Genomic DNA, 23,488 nt, shown 5'->3' on the forward strand with positions numbered 1-23,488 from the left:
CTATGAACCTCATTCCAACTTAGTCTGCCGACACGCCTCTATTAAAACATAATATTCCACCACTAATACCCTGGGTTCATGACCAGCTTACAGAGTAAGACATATTAAGTTCACCTTTGTCCCAGATGTCTTCAACAGTCTCAACTCTGTTGTATACTTCAAATTTTGTTCTGAAAATCAAGAAAATCTCTTAAAGTGTGGACCCTGTAAAGTATAAGTGGTAACAACAATAACAATAAAAACAAACAAGAAAAGTTATGTATTCCCAATAGACAACAACATGAACACACAAAAATTCACCCCTCCCAAAAAAAAAGCAACAGGAGAAGATTGTGAAAAGAGCAGAGCAATCTAATATTGAATCACAACAATGCAAACACCTATACATGCAACTCCATACCCAGTACCTAAGGAGGGTAAGAATACTATGACATCTCTTAGAGAAATAAAATGGACATGGCTAGGCCTGTTTTCACAGTATCCAAAACCCCATCTCCCAATAGAATAAATTATTTCTTTGTGAGAAGAACAAAATCTCTGGCCTGAATGAAGATCTAACATTCTAGTTGGACTATGAGCTCTTCCCTCAGGTAGGAGGGACCACTCCTAGGAAGGCAGACGTACCTTAGAAATTGTTGAAGAGTTGGGAGAAATAATTAGTAATTTAATAAGGAAGTATCATTTTCTTTCCCAGAATTTCTTTCCTGTAGTACCATTACAAATTATCATCAGGTTCTCTTAGGTCTACCTGCTTTTTTGAGTCCTATCTTAGAAAAGTAAAACTTTCTTTTTTCTTTTTTTTTTTCTCTTGTTTTTCCTTATGTAGGTCAGAGCCTACTAATTATTTTTCTGGTACTTGGTTGTTTTCAAAAGATTGCCTGACATGTGGCTGGCACTATACTTGCTTAGCTAAAACAGTATATAGTGTTTACTTTCTTTAATCTATATCTTCTTCCTCTGAGAAACCCAGGGTACAATGAGGCAGAGCTAAAACAGATAATGTTTTGAGCACAGGAGTCTCAGTGGGGAAATTTTTATTCTGTCTCAGATAGAGAAATCAGGTATGAAGATACTGACAGAAAAAGCAGGTGTAAAGACCCTGTAAAATCCATCTTTCACAGGGCCAGATGAAAGGGGAGGAGGTCCTCTCCAATTCGTGGACTTGGAAAGGGGCAGGAAGAAGCTGAGGGAGGGAGGATGGGATTGGGAGGGAATAAGGGATCAGGATACAGCTGGGATACAGAGTTAATAAAATGTAACTAGTAATAATAAACAACAATAACAAAAAAATAAAACTTTCTAGAATCCAATGGGGAAAAAATCCATCTTTCAAAGTCATAAGGTGCTAGAGTCGTATCACTAGAAGAAAATGATCCACTTGGCTCATCTTCCTCATAGTAGTAATGAGGGAGCATACAACACAGGAAAATCCGGTGTCCATTGGCAAGAGTGACTGGCCTGACACTCTCATTCCCATGTCATTGTCTACAAACTCCGGAAGAAAAAAGAAAAACCTCCAGAGAATACTCTGTAGGAGAAGACAAATGGGGCTTGGAGGACATTTTAGGGTATATTTAATGCATACTCATTCTTCAAAAAGAAGAGATAGTTGTTATAGAGAAACCTTCCTTTTAGTGAGACAGTAGAATGAACCAGTGCTCTGAAAGCAGGTCTCCATGAATCAAAGAAGCCAAATCCTAAAAATAATAATTCATTCAAAGGAAAAGCCTATATTGAGAATGTCACTGAAGAGAATCCATTCTTCTCTAAAAACAACTGCAGGAGGACGTGTTTCCCCAGGGAAACACAGATGCCGCTACAATTGTGGTCCAGTATAGCTGGGCTCCATCCCAAGCTGGTAGCAAACTTTGCAGCATCATCCACATGGTCCATTGTTTTTTTTTTTTTTTCTCTTCAGGGAGAAAAATGTAAAAATGAAGTAATCATGTAGTATTGTGTTTTGTTTCCAGAGAACTGTTGAGGCCACACAAGTATGTGGCAGGACCCTGCAAGGAGGCTCTGAATGGCCACTGTGGGAAGCTGGGAAGAAGATGCCCAATTTTCAGTGAAGACATCAGGATAATGAAATTGCCAGATCCACCAAACATTCACCAAGGAAAGGTGTATAGAGAGCAGAAATGGCATGTCAGAGGGAAATTTATTTTGTGGGGAAGAGCAGATCTGATTGTCAAAGCTTTTTAAGCCTTTTGGAACACAGATGATTCCATTATGAGCCCAAAATGTGGGACATGAAGCTTCTGGATATTTCCTGTGGACAATAGCATTCATATAGCCTCATTATTCCTTGCCATGCTCCCATTCTTTTCAGGCAAAATAGGAATTTACATCTGTCATTGTGTCTAGGAAGAACCTAACTTGACTTTGATCTTGTAGGAACTCAGCAATAAGAGATTGGATTCAGTATCACACAAGAGTTGGACTGTATACTTTCAATGTGTTGACGTTTTTAAAGACAACACAGCATTTTAAGTTGGAACAAACACTTTTTTTTAAAACTGGGAACTGACCATGAGCTGAAAGAAAAAAGATGTGAAAGTCTGTGACTTACAAATGATGCCTTTATGGGCCAATTAGACATGAGTCTGTTTTTTCATGTATAATCATGATTGTCAATTTAGAATCAATATGAAAACAAATATCTATGCATCTCAGTAAGGAATTATTAGATTGAGGTAGAAAGAGCTACCTTAAATATGGGTAGAGCAATTCATTCCTTAGGATCCTAAAACCCCAACAATAAATATGAAACTAACTGTGTGTCAGGTGTTCTAGAGCTTTGCTGTTACACAGCTCCACATTCTTTGACGTTCTACAGGGACAGGTTTATCAAACCAGTATCTCCATTTGTGGTACCAATTTCTCTGTATTAGTCTTTTTGTTGTTGTTGTTGTTTCATCTAAATCCCTGACCAAAACCAACTAAGTGGATGAGTGGCAGCTTTGACTCTCAGTCTTCGGAGATCTCTTCCGTCTCAGTGCAGAAGCCATGGTGGCTCAGATCTGTGGCAGCAGAGACACCATCTCAGAGAGAAAGGGAAACCCCAGAGCTAAACCTGGCTCTCCCAATTTTCTTTCTGCTCGTTCCAGCACCTTGGATGAAGAAATGGTCCTGCACACTTTCAGGATGAGCACTCTTTCCTCAGTTAATATTCTTTGGAAATATGCTTACAGACATACACAAAGATGTGACTCCTTACCACTCCACACATGCAGAGATGCACACACTTGGACACATGTGCCTATACAACACAAACGTACACCACATACCTACCTATCCTACCACATAGTCACACAACCAGCAGCACAGCATGCTGATGAAATTCACATGTTTGTTCATAATGTACTTAAGATACTTATGGTTCTAAAATTAAGTATATCGATTCATAACAAAATAGATAATGATACAAAAGCTTGGGGGCTTGTAAGTTTTTTTGCTTGTTTGTTTAAAATCTGGTTCCCAAAGACTTTTGTTTTCATAGTTTTCTTTTGAAGATTTTTTTATAAATAGTTTTTCTTCCAATTTTTAGAAGATTTGTTTATTAAAGTAGGCATCCAGTTTTTATCTACATTCCAATTGTTTAGGATTTTTGCCGTTATGCTTTGATTTTTCTTTATGCTTTTAGAAAAGCATATTGTTTTAAATGTACTTTTGGCACTATCAACCTATGTGAAATGGAGAATAACTGACATTTATTTGTTATCTAATGCCAGTCAAGTTGTTGGGATTATTCAATTATGCTAGCCACACAACACGTACTCATACATTTACATTTTGAGATTGAGAAATTTCCCTTAAGTACCTTAGGCTCAGAGCAATTGAAAAACTTGCTGAAGATCTCTGAGCTTTGAGAATTGGATGCAGGATTTCAATCGCAAACCTTGTGCTCTGTCTAATACATCTGTCACCCATTTCAAGTAAACACTAATGTGCTGAATACACAGAACGGAATTTCACATAAAGAAAGGAATAGTTGGTCACACACATTTCATTCCCAGCATGAGACTAAACCTTATACTCTGAAACCCTCGTACTTTGATCATATAAAAGTTTTAATACTTGTTGAAGGCAAATAGTTACATGAAAGAAGAATGAACACTGAGTTATTAATACTATAGAATTAACTTATAGAACTTGATTACGTGGCAAATTGTTCAAGTAGATTTTGTATAGACTAAGAATATGTATTTGCTTTTCTTCCTTCCAAAGCTGATGCAGAGGTCTCCATCATAATATGAGAGCGATAACTTTTTTGGAGGCAGTATACTCTCCTTAGCATTAGACTGTCAATAAATATAACCCTCACCTAGAAAAGACATGTTCTAATCTTCAGCTATATTGTATATCATTTTATTTCTAATACATATATTTAAGAAAAATAAATTATTTTGAAGTAAAAACCATAGCTTGGTGAGATGCGCAGTTATAATATATGCAGTAATGTGCACTTTACATTATTAAAATAGAAAATGATAAACTCTGTAAGTGAGGGTACTTAACTTACAATAATGCAAATATCCCAGCCATGGTATTGGCATTGACAAAAAGTGAGAGAAGCAAAAATAAAATGTATTAGGTTGAAATTTTCCAAAATAAAATAGGATTATATTTAGGTACCCAAAAAATTAGCCGTGTGTATGTGTGTGTGTGTGCGCACACGCACACACATGTGCACATGAACTTGCATTTCAACATTTGTCAAATATATGTGTGATTTCTTCATGTATGACAAATTATTATAAGGTCATATCTTTTAAGCTTATAGAGAGAACTTATTGCACTAAACTGAATATTGAGGGTCATTTATTGATTAAAAAATAATCCTTGACAGATATTTTGAAAGAAGTTTGGAGTTGTTTGTTTTTCTAACTAATCCAACCAATATTGTAGGGAGTCAAACCTGTTTTGTACTTCAACTTTCAATTAATTTTCATGGATTTACTATCTCTGGCTTTCCCATTATTTTATTCTTAACACCTGCTCCCACCTTTTTCTATATGGCCCAACAATTCTGATAAAACACAGATTTGTAGTATTTCTAAATCTGGGTGAATTAACAATATTAACCCAAGTAGCAAGAAGTTTAATTGGCCAAAATAACAAGAACTTTCCTTGAGGGTACTCTGATAGTTGTTTGTAAACAGGACAACCCATAACACACCTTCCATGGTTCTTGTTCATTACTGTTTGGCGCTTTGGGTAAATTGATGCTAACACAAGAAATAATATTTCATTTAATGAGTTTAGTGTGGTTAGAGTGTATTTGTTACAAAAATGTTTTGGTGTATACCCAAAGAACACCAACTTTCAGTGGATATTGAACAACAGGTATTGTTCAACCCAATTAAGAGGTTATGGCTTTCAACCTTATTGATCAGCTTAGTGATGGTTTAGGTGAATCTTTCTCTACACATCTACCAGTTTATCATAAAGTATTAATGACTATTGATAGGCTTTTATCTGATTTTGGAATTTTAATAGACAACAAAACTAATTTAAAACTTTTCCACGTGTTCTTCTCCACCGGTTGAAATAAAACAGAGTCCCAAATAATAGGAAGAAAGCAATGAAGTATTTATACCCAGATCTGGTATTAGAACAGCATTCATTTCACAGTATGCTATTGGTCTAAAAAAATAAATTCAATTTCAGGTTGATTTAAGATAGAGATTTCCTTAAAGGGAGGAGCGTAAATATCCTAAAAGCAAATACGGATAGTGAGAGAGGACTGACTTGTGAAGTAAGGACTGACTTTGTAGTAAGTCTACAACAAAGAATTTCATTTACACTTAGACAGATATACAAAGTTGTCTTATGAATAGTTAAAGTCTAACCAGGATAAATTAGTGTCCAGATTATAAATTATAAATTGACTTAGAAATAATTCCAGAAATCCCAGTGAAACTTCAATGAAGGTTTCTGTTGGCTTTCTTGTGAATAGAATGTGACTGTAAATCAACTGTTCTTCAGTTTTAACATGCATACTTGCTGGCCTCTTTTTAAATTTAAGTTTTATTTTAAAATTTTTCAGAATTTCATGTATGAGTTCTCTACCTCTATCATTTCTGCTTCTTCTTTACTCCTTTCCATTTCATTCCATGTCCCAAATTTATGGGATTTTCTTCTTTAATCATATACACATATCCATATAAACATGTTCATATATATGTAAACCTTTATATACAATATAGAAATTGTATTGTATATGTATCAGCTGTGGTTGGGCTCTCCACCATCACTTATTGTCTTTCATTTGACCAGTCATGAATGTCTGTAATAGTCTCCATAGGCTGAAAATAATGCTTCTATGATGAGGAGAGAGAGCTAAACTTTTCTCTGTGTATGAAAGTATGCATTTAGAGTATAATTAGAAATCATATTTCTTTAAGAAGTGTCAGTAGGAAGCACTCCTCTAAATTTCATGTCTTTCCAGTCACAGGTACATGGCTAGGTTTGCAGCACCAGTTATGAACTCCTTTCTCTCAATGGACCTTAATTCTATCAGTGGTCAGCTATAGTTTACTACCACGATAAAGCTCGATTGGTGATATCTTGCCTAGTGGGTCACTGTTCTGGTTTCTAAGATCTGCAGTTGAGTGGGACTATTGATTTCTGTTCTACCTTGGCAGCATAGCACATTCCAATACTTTTAGGATAAGTCCTTTAGAAGAAACTTCTAGGTATGTTCCAGCTCAGTCCCTGTAAGCCTGTGTCCAAAAAGGTGGTGTGCTCAGCAACAGAATTTTGATTCAAATTTAGAAGGCAAGCAATGGCAGTAGCAATAGCCTATATTGTTTTATAAGTTTCTTAGTCTCCTCTGACTACCTAAAGGTAGGTTTATTATGCCTGAGATTCAGGCTTGTGTTATTTTATGATGTTTTCAGGAATACTGTGACTATCTGTGACACACACACACACACACACACAAACACACACACACACCATAAAATTTAAGGAAAACTCTTATATAATCTGAATTGTGAACTTGAGTAGATGTTGATGATTATTAATATATAATATTGATTTATCTTTTATTTAAACAGTAGTGATTCCTAAACCAGCTGTATACTCAAATCACCACACAGAGACAAGGATTTATTTAATTAACCTAGAGCACAATACTGGGTAATATTTACTCTATCTTAAACCTCCAAGCTCACATAACTCCCTCCTATTGAGATTTTCCATATTATACTGGCTTTTTAGTCAGTTCATTTCTCCTGATTTCTCCAGGTCCTCTCCTCTCAGATCTCTCCTCCCACTCCACTTTTCCTCCCCTCCAGACTAGGATGTCCCATCCTATTCTCTTTATTGCTGAGCATTGGCTGGTTGTTTTTATTGGCAAAACAGGGAACAAATGGTAACATGTTTACATAAACTTGAGACAGGTGATGCTTAGAATACACACCACAATTCAATGTCAGGTTTGAAACCAACTAGTGGGGTAGAGAAGTCAGCATTTGAATGAACAGGGGTAAATTGTATACATTCCATAAGAACTTTATACCTAAACACCAAAGTTATGTTTATTATACCTGAGATTCAGAATTGTGCTATTTTTTTTTGGTTTCTCCTATATTTTTAAATTTTTATTAATTACAGCTTATTCACTTGGTATTCCACCTGTAGCTCCCACGCTCCTCCCCTCCCAGCCATACCTTCCCTTCCTCTCCTTCCTTCTGATCCTAGTCTATCAGGTTTCATCAGGAGTGGCTGCATTGTTTTCCTCTGTGACCTGATAAGGCTGCACCCCCCTGAGGGAGAGGCTATCAAAGAACCAGCCACTGAGTTCATGTCAGTCTCTCTTCCCATTACTAAGGGAACCCACTTAGACATTGAACTGCCGTGGGCTACATCTGTGCACCTAAAGAAACTAATCAAGAAGGAGCATTCTAGGTAAGATGTTCAATTCTCATTCAGAAAGACCAAGGGGATGGACATCAGAAGAGGGAGAAAACAGGGAACAGGATGGGAGCCTACCAAAGAGGGCCTCTGAAAGCCTCTACCCTGCAAAGAGGTAGAGAGTTGTGCTATTTTATGATGTTTTCAGGGCACACTATCATTATGTGTGGCACAGATTTATCTGAAATATATTTATATGTCTATCTATCTATTTACCTACCTACACACACACACACAGCATAAAGTTAAGGAAATCTATTAGAGAATCTGGGCTGTAAATTTGGGTGGATCTGATATTACTAAAGAACATGCTTTGAGATGGGTCTGTGGGGAAGTCTTGGCAAAATCCATTGAGGTGGAAACACTATCACCCAGAATGAGCTACGCTTATAAAGGAAGCTTACATAGAAAACATGTGAAAGAAAACAGTGTTCCTTCTTCCCTGACTAATCTCGTTCACTACTGGAGAGTGTCTCTAAGGCACAGTGTCTCTCTGGCCATCAGAAACTAGCCTTCTTGGCCTTCATTTATGCACTGAAGACTATGTCTTCTCCAGCAGTCATCCTGGCCATCAGCATAAGACTGAGACATTCGGCCTCGTGGGCTGAATAGTTTCTTCCATAAGATATATTAATTTTGCTTCTGTTTGTTTGTTTTTTTCCTTAATAATCATTTGACCAGTACAAAGATTTTTCTTGTCAAAGAAAGAGAGATAGAAGGTAAGGGAGAAAACTGAAACATGAGTGTATAGAAGATGAATATGGTTAAAATTGGTGTCATAGTTAAATAAAATTGTTATTTTGAAACCCATCAATTCATACAATATATGTTAACAAATGAAAACTTTTAACAAAAATTCCCAGTATTGACTTAAATAGAAAATAACTGAAGAGATTTGAAGTGCACACTACATGCTTATGCTCTCTGCATTTTTCTTGATGTGGATATTCAATAACATCCCCAAATACTTGGGCATACAGAAAATTTGGTGAATTTCCTCATTATCAAATGGGGCTTTCTCTGATTTTGATGAGTCTAACTTATGAAGGGTAGTGTCTCAGAAAGTCAACAGCAACTGTAGCCATCCTAAGATTTCAAATTCTTATCTTGGGAATTTGAAGGATGAAATTCATGGATAGTAGAGGAGGCTTTTAGAAGGAAATATTTTATTGTAATGGGCGTAAGAGAAAGAAGGCAGAACTCCTATCTAGTAATAGTGATTTCCAGCGAATAAGATCCCAATGAACGCCGCTTTCTTGGCGTTCAAAATGCATGGATGTAGTGGGGGTGAGCTCATCAGTCATTTTATCATTCCAAGTGTCTGGGTACATCTCAGTTTCCATCCTGTCCTCGCTATGATTTTCAGAAAATGGAAACTTCTTTAAAGGAAAAAGAAAAAACTTGACATCTTTTCTGGCATACCTGGCCTCTGGCCAGAGCAAAACCAAAGATATTTTGACTTAAACATTTCAGACATCCTGGCTTTCAGCACATTTGAGACTGTCAGCAGAGTTAAGGGTTTTCACAGCTTTAAGCCAAGGAAAAATTGCACTCTTTGGTGGTCCTGGCAAATATCTAAGTTATGTTCTCATTACCAAGGGATGGAAGCTTATTTTTATTTTCAAGAATCACACACATACAAACACACAAACAGTTATGTATGCTTATATCTATGTATATAAAATAACATTAATACCATAAATTCATTATCTATGTATATATTACTATATTATATTATTACTATATTAAAATATAATTACTAGTATAGTATAACAATTGATATAATAATGCATGTGTATATTATTATCATCAGATTATATATGGAATTAATTTTGTTATATAGGAAAATTACCATCCAGCAGATTGCAGTCAAGACCTTCCAATGTTTCCTTTACTTTTACCTATTTTTAAATTCTGGAAGTTGCAACCAGAAAAAAATTGAAAAAGTCGACTTTTTATTATATTTATTGTGAAGGTTTAAAGAGATAAAGATGTATATTTATATACCACATAATTACAGATACCCTCCTACAGTTAATCATGCACGCATATCCATTACAGGCAAAGCTTCCATTCCTTAATCAAGCATTCTATGATTATGCAAATTTGTGAGATAATAAGCAATAAGTTACTCCCTATAAGTTGATATAGCAAATCAGTGCCATTAAATAAGTTATGAAAAATCAGAAAATTGACTCTTTCAGTCTTGAATATCTTAGCTTTCATAATTAGCAGATTAATTTTGTAGTGGAAAGTGGCATGTATTTGTATTGTGTTGGCATTTCCTTTGAATTTGTTTGGTTGTTTTTCTAACTTACTTTCAGTTACTAAATATGCTATTAAGAAAACTATGAGCCATGAAAGCCAACAAACTAGAAAAGGGACATTGAAGATAATACTCTAAGGGAAGGGATATAACAACATAGTAAAATGAAAACACAGAGGGAGAATTCTGGGAGGTGGGAAGATGTAAGCAGAGTGAGGAGTTGGCGGTTGGGAAAGATCAAGGGATTGATAGGGTTAGCCAGAACGTAAGGTCTTTGAAAAAACCACATGGAAATCTACCATTATGTAATCCAATTCAAATACGCAAGTTAAAAAGCAAAGATATGAGTCCCTGGGGGGACCCCTGTGTTCAAATTTTCTGGTTCTGTTGCTCTCCTTGTGGGGTTCCTGTCCTCTCCAGATCTTACTATTTCCCACTTCTTACTTAAGATTCCATGCACTTTGCCCATCAGTTGGTCTTAACTCTCAGTGTCTGCTTTGATAGTCTGTAAGGCAGAGCCTTTCAGAGGCCCTCTGTGGCAGGTTCTTAGGTTGTTTCCTGTTTTCTTCTTCTTCTGATGTCTATCCTCTTTGTCTTTCCAAGGAATATGCATGGAGATAACCTAGAACCCCCGCACAGATGTAGTCCATGACAGCGTAGTATCCAAGTGGGTTCCATAGTAATGGGAAGATGGACTGCCGCTGACATAATCTGATAGGCCTGTTCTTTGATCACCTCCCCCTGAGGGGAGAGCAGCCCTACCAGGGTACAGAAGATGACAATGCAGCCATTCCTGATGGGATCTGATAGACTAAGATCAGAAGGAAGGAGAGGAGGACCTTCCCTATCAGTGGACTTGAGAGGGGCATGCGTGAAGAAGGGGGAGGGAGGATGGGGCTGGGAGGTGAGGAGGGCCGGGCTTATGGGGGATACAATGTGAATAAACTGTAATTAATAAAAAAGATATCCTCTATGGCTACAAATTGGTACTCTTAGAAGCTCTAAGTTACTCCAGAATTATCCAGTACCAGGTGCAGCTTACCTCTTAGGAGTGGTTGGCAGTAAGATTCCAGAGACCCATAGATTCTTGTCATTCAACTTGTACCCACCAGATCAGATTTTTTAAATTAAATTTTTATTTTTTATATTAATTACAGTTTATTTACTTTGAATCCCAGCTATAGCACCCTCCCTCATTCCCTCTCAATCCCAACCTTCCTCCCTCATCTCCTCCCTGCACCTCTCTAAGTCCACTGATACGGGAGGTCCTCTTCCCCTTCCATCTGACCCTAGCTTATCAAGTCTCATCAGGACTGGCTGCAATGTCTTCTGTGGCCTAGCAAGGCTGCTCCTCCCTTGGGGGAGAGGGAGATCAAAGTGCCAGCCACTGAGTTCATATCAGAGACAGTCCCTGTTGCCATTACTAGGGAACCCACTTGGATACTGAACTGTTATAGGCTATGTTTGAACAGGGTTTCTAGGCTATCTCCATGCATGGTCCTTGGTTGGATAATCAATCTCAGAAAACACTCCTGTGCCCAGATTTATTTGGTCCTTGTGGAGTTCCTATCCTCTCCAATGTTGCTGGTCCAACAGGATATCTACATGCAGAAAAATGAAAATAGATCCATATTTATCACCTTGCACAAAACTGAAGTCCAAGTGGATCTAAGACCTCAATGTTAAAGCAGATACACTAAATCAGTTAGAAGAAAAAGTGAGGAAGAGCCTAGAACTCATTGGCACAGGAGACAACTTCCTGAACAGAACACCAACAGCACAGGCTCTAAGATCAACAATTAATAAATGGGAACTCATGAAACTGAAAAGCTTCTGTAAAGCAAAAGACACTGTCATCAGAACAAAATGACAGCCTACAGACTGGGAAAGGATCTTCACCAACCCTATATCTGACAAAGGGCTAATATCCAGAATATATAAAGAACCAAATAAGTTAAAAAGCAACAAATCAAGTAATCCAATTAAAAAATGGGGTACAGAGCTAAACAGAATTCTCAATAGAGAAATATCAAACGGCAGAGCAACACTTAAAGAAATGTTCAACATCCTTAGCCATCAGGGAGATGCAAATCAAAACGACCTTGAGATTTCACCTTACACCCATCAGAATGGCTAAGATCAAAAACTGAAGTGAAAATTCATGCTAGAGAGGTTGAGAAGAAAGGGGAACTCCATTGCTAGTGGGAATGTAAACTTGTACAACCACTTTGAAAATCAATCTGGCGCTTCCTCAGACAATTAGGAGTAGTGTGTCCTCAAGATCCAGCTATACCACTCTTAGGCATATGTCCAAAAGATGCTCAAGTACAGATCAGATGTTTTGATGAAATTTTTTGTGATTATTAACTTACATAGTCAAACTGAAACAACCTTGAATCACCTGGGTGAGAGTCTCAGTGAGAGATGGTTTCAATTGTATTGTTCTGTTAACCGTTTACGGGGTTCAGCAAAGATAAGCATGTTCCAATCTAGACCCAAGGCTGCGATTGTCACCTTCATTTTATTTTAATTAAATTTTTATTTTTTAATATTAATTACAATTATTCACTTTGTATCCCAGCTATAGCCCCCTTTCTCATTCCCTCCCAATCCCTTCCTTCCTCCCTCATTACCTCCCAAGCCACTCTCCAAATCCACTGATAGATGACTTCCTACTCCCCTTCCATCTGACCCTAGCTTTCATCCCTACCTATTCCCATGTCCCATAGACTCAGAAGGCATTTACATTGCTTGTTTAAAAGTCTTTCCAAACTCTAGCCATTCAGAGGTGGAGTATTTTATGATGCTTATAGGATTTTTGTTTGTTTGTTTTTGTTTTGTTTTGTTTTCTGTTTTTTGTTTTATTTTGTGTGTGGGGGGTACTGTCATTAATAAGCCTTATATCTACAAGTTGAATGGTAGATTTTCCCTTCTTCTATATTAAACATTGGAACTGAGTGGGGAGAAGTGAGTGATATACTCTTTTATTTCTACTATGTTCTCTTGCAACTATACTCTTGAAATTTTCACATGATCTCCAACTATTTCTTCTCTGAAAGATATCTTTTCAATACTCTTAATTAATTATTATTTTTTTACTAGTAGTATATAGAAGACAGAGGACAGCTTGTAGAGTTTTTTTTCTCCCCAACTTTAAGTAGTTCCTCGGTTCAAATGATTATGCTGGGTATCCAGCACCGTTACCTGTTAAGCCACCTTTCTGGTCCATCTGAAAGATATCTTTTCCATCATAATTACTTGTGTTATTTTTCCCTTGCATCCTGACAGTTATGACAAGATAACACGTTCATCTCATCCCCTCCCACCCTGTTCTTTCTCTACTATAGCAAACAAGCAGCATGGCTTTCCCTGTAGAGACATAAAAATAAAAAATGCCTAATCATCTTATATATGCTACAGATAACTGGCAGAAAAAAAATGCCCAAGTGTATATTAATGAACCAATGAATTCAATTTGGTTACTTAGAGGAATCTGAATGATTCAAACCTGGATAGTCTCTTTTCTCTAGAAATTATATAAATTTAGGAAGGGGCCTTGTGAGTCTTGTAATGTTTAGGAGCTTCCTAAGATATGAGTGTTTCTTAGTTTGTAAGCTGAACCTCCTTGTTAATTTTATGGAATTTCTGAGACCTAAGAAGCCTCCATTAAGAAGGCTTTTTTTTTAACAAATATCTTTAATATCTTCCAATCCTGTGCTGAACATACTACATTAGTTTACTAAGCAAATGGATAAAGTGAATAAATTATGATTTTTATAGGTTCTAAAGAATGAATTGTGTCCTAATATAGAATTAACAATTATCTCACATAGGAAAGATTAAAAATATAGAACAAAAATAATGTTATAAAACTGTAGAAATTTGGTGGAAAGAGTTTAGAGATAAAATTTTATGTGTGGTCACATTGGTTAAGTGCTTACCAATAGGAATTTTGGGTATTGATTAGTTCATGAAGACTCATACTAAAGACTTATTGTAGTACAAAATATATGAAGACTGTCATTTAAAAAATAATGAGCCATAATATTGAAAATATCAGTATAAAATCTTTTTACAGCATTAGTCTGCATTTAAATTACATTGTTCGGAACTATTTCTGACATGAACTCAATGACTGGCTCCCTTACCTCTCTGCCTCCCCCAACCGAAGGAGGAACAGTCTTGCTAGCCCACAGCAGAAGACATGGCAGCCAGTCCTGAAGATACCTGATAAGCTAGGGTCAGATGGAAGGGGAAGAGGACCCCCCTAGCCATGGACTTGGAAAGGGGCAGGGAGAAGATGAGGGAGGGAGGATGGGATTGGGTGGGAATGAGAGAGGGGCTATGGCTGAGATGCAAACAAAATAATCTGTAATTAATATAAAAAATAAAAATTAAAAAATTACATTGTTCTTACATATATATTTTGAAAACATCGTGTGTAGTGACTATTTGCATTAAATATTTGGACTTAAAAAATCCCCTATTTTATCATTTCTATAAGCATCTGATAATTATTCTTCATCTTTAGTAGTGTATTTTATCATAATCTCTCCTCCCTCAACTTCTTCCAGATACTCTCCACATGCTATATATATGATAAAACAAAAACTATCACATTGAAGTTGGGCAGGACAAACCAACAGAAGGAAAAGACATATTTAATGTAACACCTTTGGATAAAATTTATTTTATCTCTTCTAGAATGTGTATATGACAGTACAGATGTTAACCTTTGCCATAGTGGCCAGATTCTCTTTTATTAATTTAAATACTACAAAATAAAATATAATTAGTTGTTTTTTTAAATCTCTCACAATGAAGTTGGACAGAACAAACCAACAGCTGGAAAAGAGACCAAGAGAAGGCACAAGAATCAGCGACCTACTTGATCACACACTCCGGAATCCCATAAATCACTAAACTGGAAGACATAATATATGCAGAGAAGACCTAGAGTGGACCTGTGATGGCCCTGTGCTTGCTTCTTCAGTGTCTGTGAGTTCATGAGCTTTGCTCCTGTTGTTTTAGAGAGCCTTGTTTTCTGCATATCCTCAATCCCTTCTGGCTCTTACACTCTTTATGATCCTCTTTTGTAGAGTTTCCTGAGATATGAGGGAGGGATTTGATGGAGACATCCCATTTACTGCTGAGTATTACAAGTTCTCTCATTGTCTGTGTAAAGTCTGGCTGTAGGTCTCCATAGTTGTTCCAATATACTGCAGAAGGAAGTTTCTCTGATGATGCCAAACAAGGAGTTGATATACGAGATTAACAGAATTATCAGTAGAAATCACTTTATCATAATGTTTTTAATAACCAGAATCATTTGGCTTTACCATAGGGTAACTAGTTTCTGGTCCTGGTCAGGTATGGGTTCCATCTCATGGAGTAGATTTATGAGTCATCCACATCTCATGAGTCAATAGTTATTGGTTGGTCATTCCCAAAAGCTGGCTGCCACCATATCAGGCAGTACGTCATAGTAGATCAAAGGTTTTGTTCCTGGCTTGGTGTTTATATTTTTCTTTTGATAACATGGGTTGCCTTCCTGTTCTAAAGATGATAGAACATAGGTTTGGGTCTTTATCTAGCTACCAGTTCTACGTCTCCGTATTCAGTGAGTTGGTTGGTGTTGTCTTTAGCAATGGAGACTTGCTGCCAGTTTGTGGAGAACCACGTATATTCTTAACAACAACCTAAGTGGCTTGAGGGTAGCCACCATGGGCTCTTTACCTTTCCTAATGAAATATATTATTCCTCTAGCTCTTAACTCTATAACTACTCTCTATGACTCTAAGAATTATAGCTTGGTTATCATTGACCTTAGAGCTAATAAACACAAATAAGTCAATGTGTACCATATTTGTCTTCCTAGGGCTAGATAACTTATCTTGGGATGGTTTAGTTTTGTTCTATCCATTGTCTGTAGAGTTCATGATCTCACTTATTTTAATTGTTGAGTAATATTTTATTGTAAAAATGTACAACATTTTCTTTATTCTTTTGTTGAAATAGATCTAGGTTGTTTCAAATATCAGGATTTTATAAAGAGGACACCATTGAACATGGCTGAGCAACTGTCTCTATGATAAGATGAAGCATCTTTTGATATATGCTGAGGCATGTTATAGCAGGATCTTGAGGTAGATAAATTCCCAGTTTAATGAGGAACTGCCACATTGATTCCCATAGTGGCTGTATGAGAGTGCTCCTCTACCAGCAATGTATAAGTGTTCCTCTACCACAGTCATCATATACACTTCCTTTAGTGATCTCAGCAATTCTGACAGGTGTGAGATGAAACTCAATATAGTTTTGATTTACATTTCCCTAACGGCTAATGATGTTGAGCATTTCTCATCCATATGAGTTTCTTCTATTGAGAATTCTTTGTTTACATCGGCTCCCCACTTTTTTATTATTGTTTATTATTATTAGTTACATTTTATTAACACTGTATCCCAGCTGTATCCTGCTCCCTTATTCCCTCCCAATCCCACCCTTCCTCCCTTAGCTTCTCCCTGCCCCTTTCCAAGTCCACTGATTGGGGAGGACCTCCTCTCCTTTTAATTGGGTTATTTGTTTTCTTGATTGTTTCTTGAGTTCCTTGTATATTTTGGATATTAGCACTCTATTAGATAACATATTGTTGATAAATATCTTTTCTCATTTTGTAGATGCAGCTTTGTCTACATCATGATATCTTTGCAATACAGACCCTTCTCAATTTCATGAGGCCCCATTTATTCATTTTTGATCTTAGTGTCTGTTACAGGTGTTTTGTTCAGAAAGTCTTTTCCTATGTTCTGAGTTCAAGGCAACACCCTACTTTCTCTTGTACCAGTTTCAGTGTATCTGGTTTTATCTTAAGATCTTTGATCCATCTGCAGTTGAGCTTTGTACAGGGTGCTAAGTATAGAACTATTTTCATTATTTACATGCAGCCATCCAGTTTGTTGAGGACCATTTGTTGAAAATGCCCCCCCTCCAATGTGTATTTCTGGCCTCTTTATCAAAGATGAGGTATCCATAGGTGTATATTTATGATTGGCTCTTAAATTACATTGTCTTTGATTGCATTGATCAAAGTGTCTGTTGTTTTGTTAATGCCATGCTGTTTGTATTACTATGGATTTTTAATATAACTTGAAATTGGGAATAGTGATACCTCCAGCTAATCGTCTAATGTTCAGGATTATTTTAGCTCTCTTATTGTGTAGATGTATGTGTGTCTCCATATGAAGCTGAAATTGTCCTTTCAAGATTTGTGCAAAATTGTGTTGGAATTTTGATGGGATTTGTGTTGAATCTGTAGATTATTTTTTTATAACATGGCCATTTTTACTATGTTAATCCTACTGATCCACAAGCATGATCTTTATATCTTTTGATATCTTCAGTTTCTTTTGAGACTTGAAGGTTTTATCAGAAAACTCTTTCACTGGTTGGTTAGAGATATCTCAAGATATTCAGTATTATTTGAAGGTATTGGAAAGGGTGTTTTCTCCCTGATTTTTTTTCTCAGTCTGTTTGGCATTTTTATATATGAAGGATACAGATTTTTGTGAGATAATTTTATGTCAAGCTAAACTGTTTAAAGTGTGTATCAGCAGTAGGAGTTCCCTAGGGGAAATTTTGGGGTCACTTTTATATACTTTCATATGATTTGCAAACAAAGACAGTTTTATTTCTTCCTTTTCAATATGTATCCTTTTGCTCTCCTTCAGTTGTCTAATTGTTCTAGCTAAGACAGCAAGTATTCTATTTTATGGGGAAAGTGGACAATCTTGCCTTGTTTCTGATTTAATAAAATTGCTTTCTGTTTCTCTTGACTCAGGTGAGGTTGGCATGCTTGCTGAGGATCCCCTTAAGAATGTGGAGGTATGTCTGTCTTTCTATATTTAATCTTTCCAAGACTTTTATTATGAAGGCATTTTTTTGTCAAAGACCTTTTCTTCATCTAATAAGAAGATCATGTGATCATGTCTTTCAGTTTGTTTATTTTGTAGATCACATTTATTGATTTCTGATATTGAACAATCTCTGCATCTCTAGGGATGACGCCTACTTATTCATGGTGGATATTATTTTGAGTTCTTGGATTCTGTAAGTGTTTCATTGAGCAGTTTTGCTTGTTCATAAGGGTTTTTTGTCTATAATTCCCTTTCTTGTTGGATTGGTATATAGTTTGGTTTTTAAGATAACTGTGGCCCTGCAAAAGTAACGGCGCTGCTTCTATTTAGTGGAATAATTTGAGGATTATTGACTGAAAATCTAGTAGGATTCTTTGACAGACCTACCTGACCCTGGGATTTTTTTTCTTTCTTCTTTCTTTCTTTCTTTCTTTCTTTCTTTCTTTCTTTCTTTCTTTTTTTCTTTCTTTCTTTCTTCTTTCTTTCTTTCTTTCTTTCTTTCTTTCTGGGGAGATAGGAGGAATTAATGATAACTTCTAGTTTACTAGAGGTTATAATCCTCTTTATATTGCTTATCTGGTCTTGATTTAATTTTAGCTTTTTAAAGTAGTTTTATTAAGAAAAGCAACTATTTCTTTTAGAACCTTCTAATTTGGTGGAATATATATATATATATATATATATATATATATATATGTATGTATGTTTTAAGTATGTCCTTATAATTATCTGGATTTCCTCAGTGTCTGTTGTTATATAGAATCTAGTTGGCAGGGCCTGCCATAGGTTCTCTGCTATGAAGCAGAGGATACATCTGGGGGACTTGATTTGGAGGAGCGGAAGGAGAGGGGCAGGTCTGCCTACTTTTACACTTAGTCTACCATTAAGCTACCTGCTTCCCTGGTCAGAGCACTCATGCTCAAGCTTTGTGTGTGTGTGTGTGTGTGTGTGTGTGTGTGGCAATCTTTGTATTATTTCTTTTTGCAGAATATTTGAAGAGGTTTATATTTTTCTAAGTGTTTCTTGCCATTGAGTAAATATTTCCATTATATATATTTTTATACATAGTGTCCTTTTTAATAATAATAATATTATTAATTATTATTTATTATTATTATTTATTACAATTTATTCACTTAGTATCTCAGATGTGGCCCCCTCCCTCCCTCTTTTCCTCCCAATCCCACTCTCCCTCCCTGTTCTCCCCCTCTGTCCCTCCCCTAGTCCACTGATTGGGAGGTCCTCTTCCCCTCATATCTGACCCTAGCTTATCAGCTCTCATCAGCATTGGCTGCATTGTCTTTTGAGGAAAGCATAAAAAGAACCAGAGCAAGCATGGGAGTAAGTTTTAATGGAAGAACTACTTTATCTAATCACAGATACTTTGATTCGAAATCATATAGCTTTGTGTTGTAAGTTCACAAAGGCTTAGAGTTTCTAAAGTCTCACACAGAAGCAGGTACCCAGATTCTTTGTTGGTGTCGTGCATATTACTGTAAGCAGATTTAATGGAATAAAAACTGGATTAGAAAATACTAGGGACAACTTGTGCAGAAGGAAAATATGCTCTTTCTTGCTGATATAGAGAATTCCAGTAAAAGAGACCTTATTCTTTGTTTCCCATTTTAAGGGATCAAAGGAGACCAGCTGAAGACAAAGTAGAGAAGCCACTAGTTAAATCTCACATTTGAATTAATATATATTTCCTACTTTTATATAAATAAATTATTTTACTAGCAAACACTACCATATGTTGTAAAAGTGTAGATATTATGAAGCCTTTTATTTAACATTTGAAATATTCCAATGGCTTGGTTAGTTTTATGGGCCTTAGTCGCACACATAGTAGAGATGAGGGCTAATTAGAATAGCATACCAGAAAAGTAGGTGTTTGTGACTGCTTTTCCTAGTTGTCAAGTTGAGTACATCTGGAATTAACTAAAATTCAAGTCTGGGTGTACATTTGAGGGATTTTTCTTATTAAATCATTTGGAGTATGAATACCCACCCTAAGTTCTGATCTTTTGAGGTAGGAAGATCAACTTAAATCTGGGCCATACATCTGGCAGGAACTTATACAAAGGAGATGAAGAAGGAAGCTCTTGCTTGCCTTGGCTCGCATTACACTGTTATAACAACATACTGTTTTGGATTCTGACATACATTGAAGATCACCTGAAACTTCCAGCTTCGTTGACTTAATGACCACTGCATTCTTGGACTTTTGGCTGGGAGACAACCATTTTTGGACTAGCTGCAGCACAAGCTACAAGCAACTCTAGTAAATATCATGATAGGTGTGTTACTTGGAAAGGTAATATGGTGTTACTGTGAAATAAATTCACAGTTCTGATCATCTGAATAGTGAATACATATTCAGATTTTAAAACCTGACCATTTTGTCCTGGAATTCATATACACAGCTCACAGACATGTATCTTCATAAAATTTTGGGGACACTAACAGTAAAATCTTTGTTTATGCAATAACCAAGAAACAGGAACAGAAATACACTGAGAGGTCTGAGAAGAGAACAAGATCCATGCATTCTTCTGTGCTGCAATTTTGCTCAGAGCTTGATTTATTTTCTAGTTGATATTTATAACTGTGGGAGAGCTCTGAGCACTTCTATGATTTCAAATTAACATCTTGTGCTATATTGAAAGATTTAAGTTCTTTTGAATAGCTGACAGACACAACATTTTCATTATGGGGGAATTGTTCCAAAAATTCCAGCTAATACTCGGATGAATGCTTACCATCTCTGATGCCATTGTACAGGCACTTCTGTGAAGAAATTATTATTTATCCATCATCATGAAATAAGAGCAGGAGTAAGTGAGGACATTTAATAATGCCTTAATACTTCATCTCTCTTCTTTCTGCTATGCTAGAGACCACTACCGTAAATTCCAGAAACACTACCTACATGGTTTTAATCAATACCTGGGCCCTCTCATTAGTGAAAAAAAGATATGACATGCTTGTTCCAAGTAGACATTATATATCTTTTGCATTTTTCCAAGAGGAGTTGAAATTAGTGTGGGCTGTCTTTTTCTCTCTGAGGGGAATGAAAAGGGAAAAAACAGGAGAAATAACTTTGTGTGAAATATAGACTGCCTTCAGAAAATTAGATCAAACTCAGAGAATGCTTTTAAGGCACATATAAAGAAAGGTATGCATCATATTTATTCATAGATTAATGTACATAGAAAGGGTGCAAAACTGATAATTAGTGCTGTAACAAGGTAAGCCCCTGAACCATCACTTTCCAGTTAGTCTGCTAGCTAAAAATACTGAAAAATATCACTACAGTCTGCTTGAAACACCAACAGAAAACAGTTTTATTTGCAAATCTGTGAATAGATTTGTTATGAACAAACTTCTGGGGAACACCTGTGTTTATCACTAACTGTCATTCATATTGTTACAAATATGATTTTATTGTATGTCTGTGAGTGCTTGGTTGTGTTTTACACCCACAAGTCCCAGAGTCAGAAGGTTACTAGGTAATGTGACCAACATGGTAGAACCTTAGAGAGTCGGAATCTGGAGGAGAAAAAAACTTGGAAAGGGGCAGGGTGGAGATGAGGGAGGGAGGGACTGGGAGGGAATGAGGGATCGGGACACGGCTGGGATACAGTTAATAAAATGTAACTGATAAAAAAAATAAAAAAAAAATTCAGTCGTTTAGGAAATTGTCCTGAAAAGGTGTCACTGGAGTACATCTCAGACTCCAGTTAATTCTCACAAATGTACTTTTGGGTGTCTGTAGCTGAGATTCAAGCCCCTCCAGCCTCATGTCCCACCACAACATCTCTTATTCTTCTAGATGCTTCTGCTTTTATGACAGAAAAACTTATAACTCGCAGGGATCTCCAATTCTATGTGTTAACTAAATCTATGTTTTTACACAAATCTTGCTCTATATTTGTAGAATGAGTCATACAAAAAAGTCCTTTGTTGAAATGTATTAGAACAAAATAATCCAGAGATACTATGTCATACAATATGTAGCAAGTTACACTGGATTGTAACAGAGATGGAGAAGACAAGTAACAAAGTTTGTAATTAGCACTATGCAAACAGGCAAATATCATTATATACAAAGTATTGCTGACATTACTACTATGGTAATGACAATGGATTCAGTATAGTTTGGGTTGCATTGATGTGGGAACTAAGGATGTTAAACACTTTGAACATTTCACACATAATTAACCACTTGTGCTTCTATTTTGGAGAATATATGCAAAATTATTTATTCATTTACTGTTTGAATATAGGGTTTTATTCCTTGAGTTTATGCCTAAGATCTACACAAATATAAAAGCAGCAAAAATATTCTCTCATTTTGCAGCCTTTTTCCTCACTCTGTTAATTGTTCTCCTAACTCCACAGAAACATTTTCATTCATTGGAATCTGACTTGCCAGTTCTTGATATTATGTTCCGGTTGGTTGAAATCAAGCTCAGAAAGTCCTTTGCCTACATCAGTAACTTTTATTTCTTATATTTTATTTTATGAGTTTCAGAGGTTTAAGTTTTATATTAAGGTCTTAGCTTTATTTAAAGTGAGAGAAAGAAATCCATTTTTTAACTAATTTTTTTTATTTTTTATATTAGTTACAGTTTATTAACTTTGTATCCTAGCTGTAGCTTCCTCCCTTATTCCCTCCCAATCCTACCCTCCCTCCCTCATCTCCTCCCTGCCCCTCTCTAAGTCCACTGATAAGGGAGGTGCTCCTCCCCTTCCATATGATCTTAGCTTATCATGTCTCTTCAGGACTGGCTGCAATGTCCTCCTCTGTAGTCTAGCAAGGCTGCTCTTCCCTCAGGGGTAGGGGGTGGGGTCAAAGAGCCAGCCAATGAGTTCATGTCAGAAACAGTCCCAGTTCCCCTTACTAGGGAACCTTATCGAAGAAATCCATTTTTATCTTCTATATGTTGCTTTCCAATTATCCTGGCACCATTTATTGGGGAGAATGTCTTTCTTGTAATAATTTTTTTTTTTTTACATCTTTGCCACAATTAAGATAACTATAGTTACAGGTATTTATGCTTGAGCTTTTAATTCTATTCTATTGTTCCTTGCACCTATTTTTCGGTCGGTATCATGATGGTTTATTATGATAACTTTATACTATAATTTGAATTTTGATTTTTGTGCTCAGAATGACTTAATGTCTTTGAGGTATTTTAGTGATTTTATATAAATTTTAAGATCATTTGTTTTTTGTTCTGTGAAAGAATGCTATTGGAATGTTGATGGAAATTATATTGAATCTGTAGACCCTATCTGGTAGTTTACTGCTTTTACAATACTAATTTGCCAGTCTGATAGAAAGATGGGAGATCTTTCTGTCATTTACTGTCTCCTTCAGCTC

The sequence above is a fragment of the Meriones unguiculatus genome, chromosome 15 (assembly GCF_030254825.1).
Source record: "Meriones unguiculatus strain TT.TT164.6M chromosome 15, Bangor_MerUng_6.1, whole genome shotgun sequence".
Lineage (NCBI taxonomy): Eukaryota > Metazoa > Chordata > Mammalia > Rodentia > Muridae > Meriones > Meriones unguiculatus.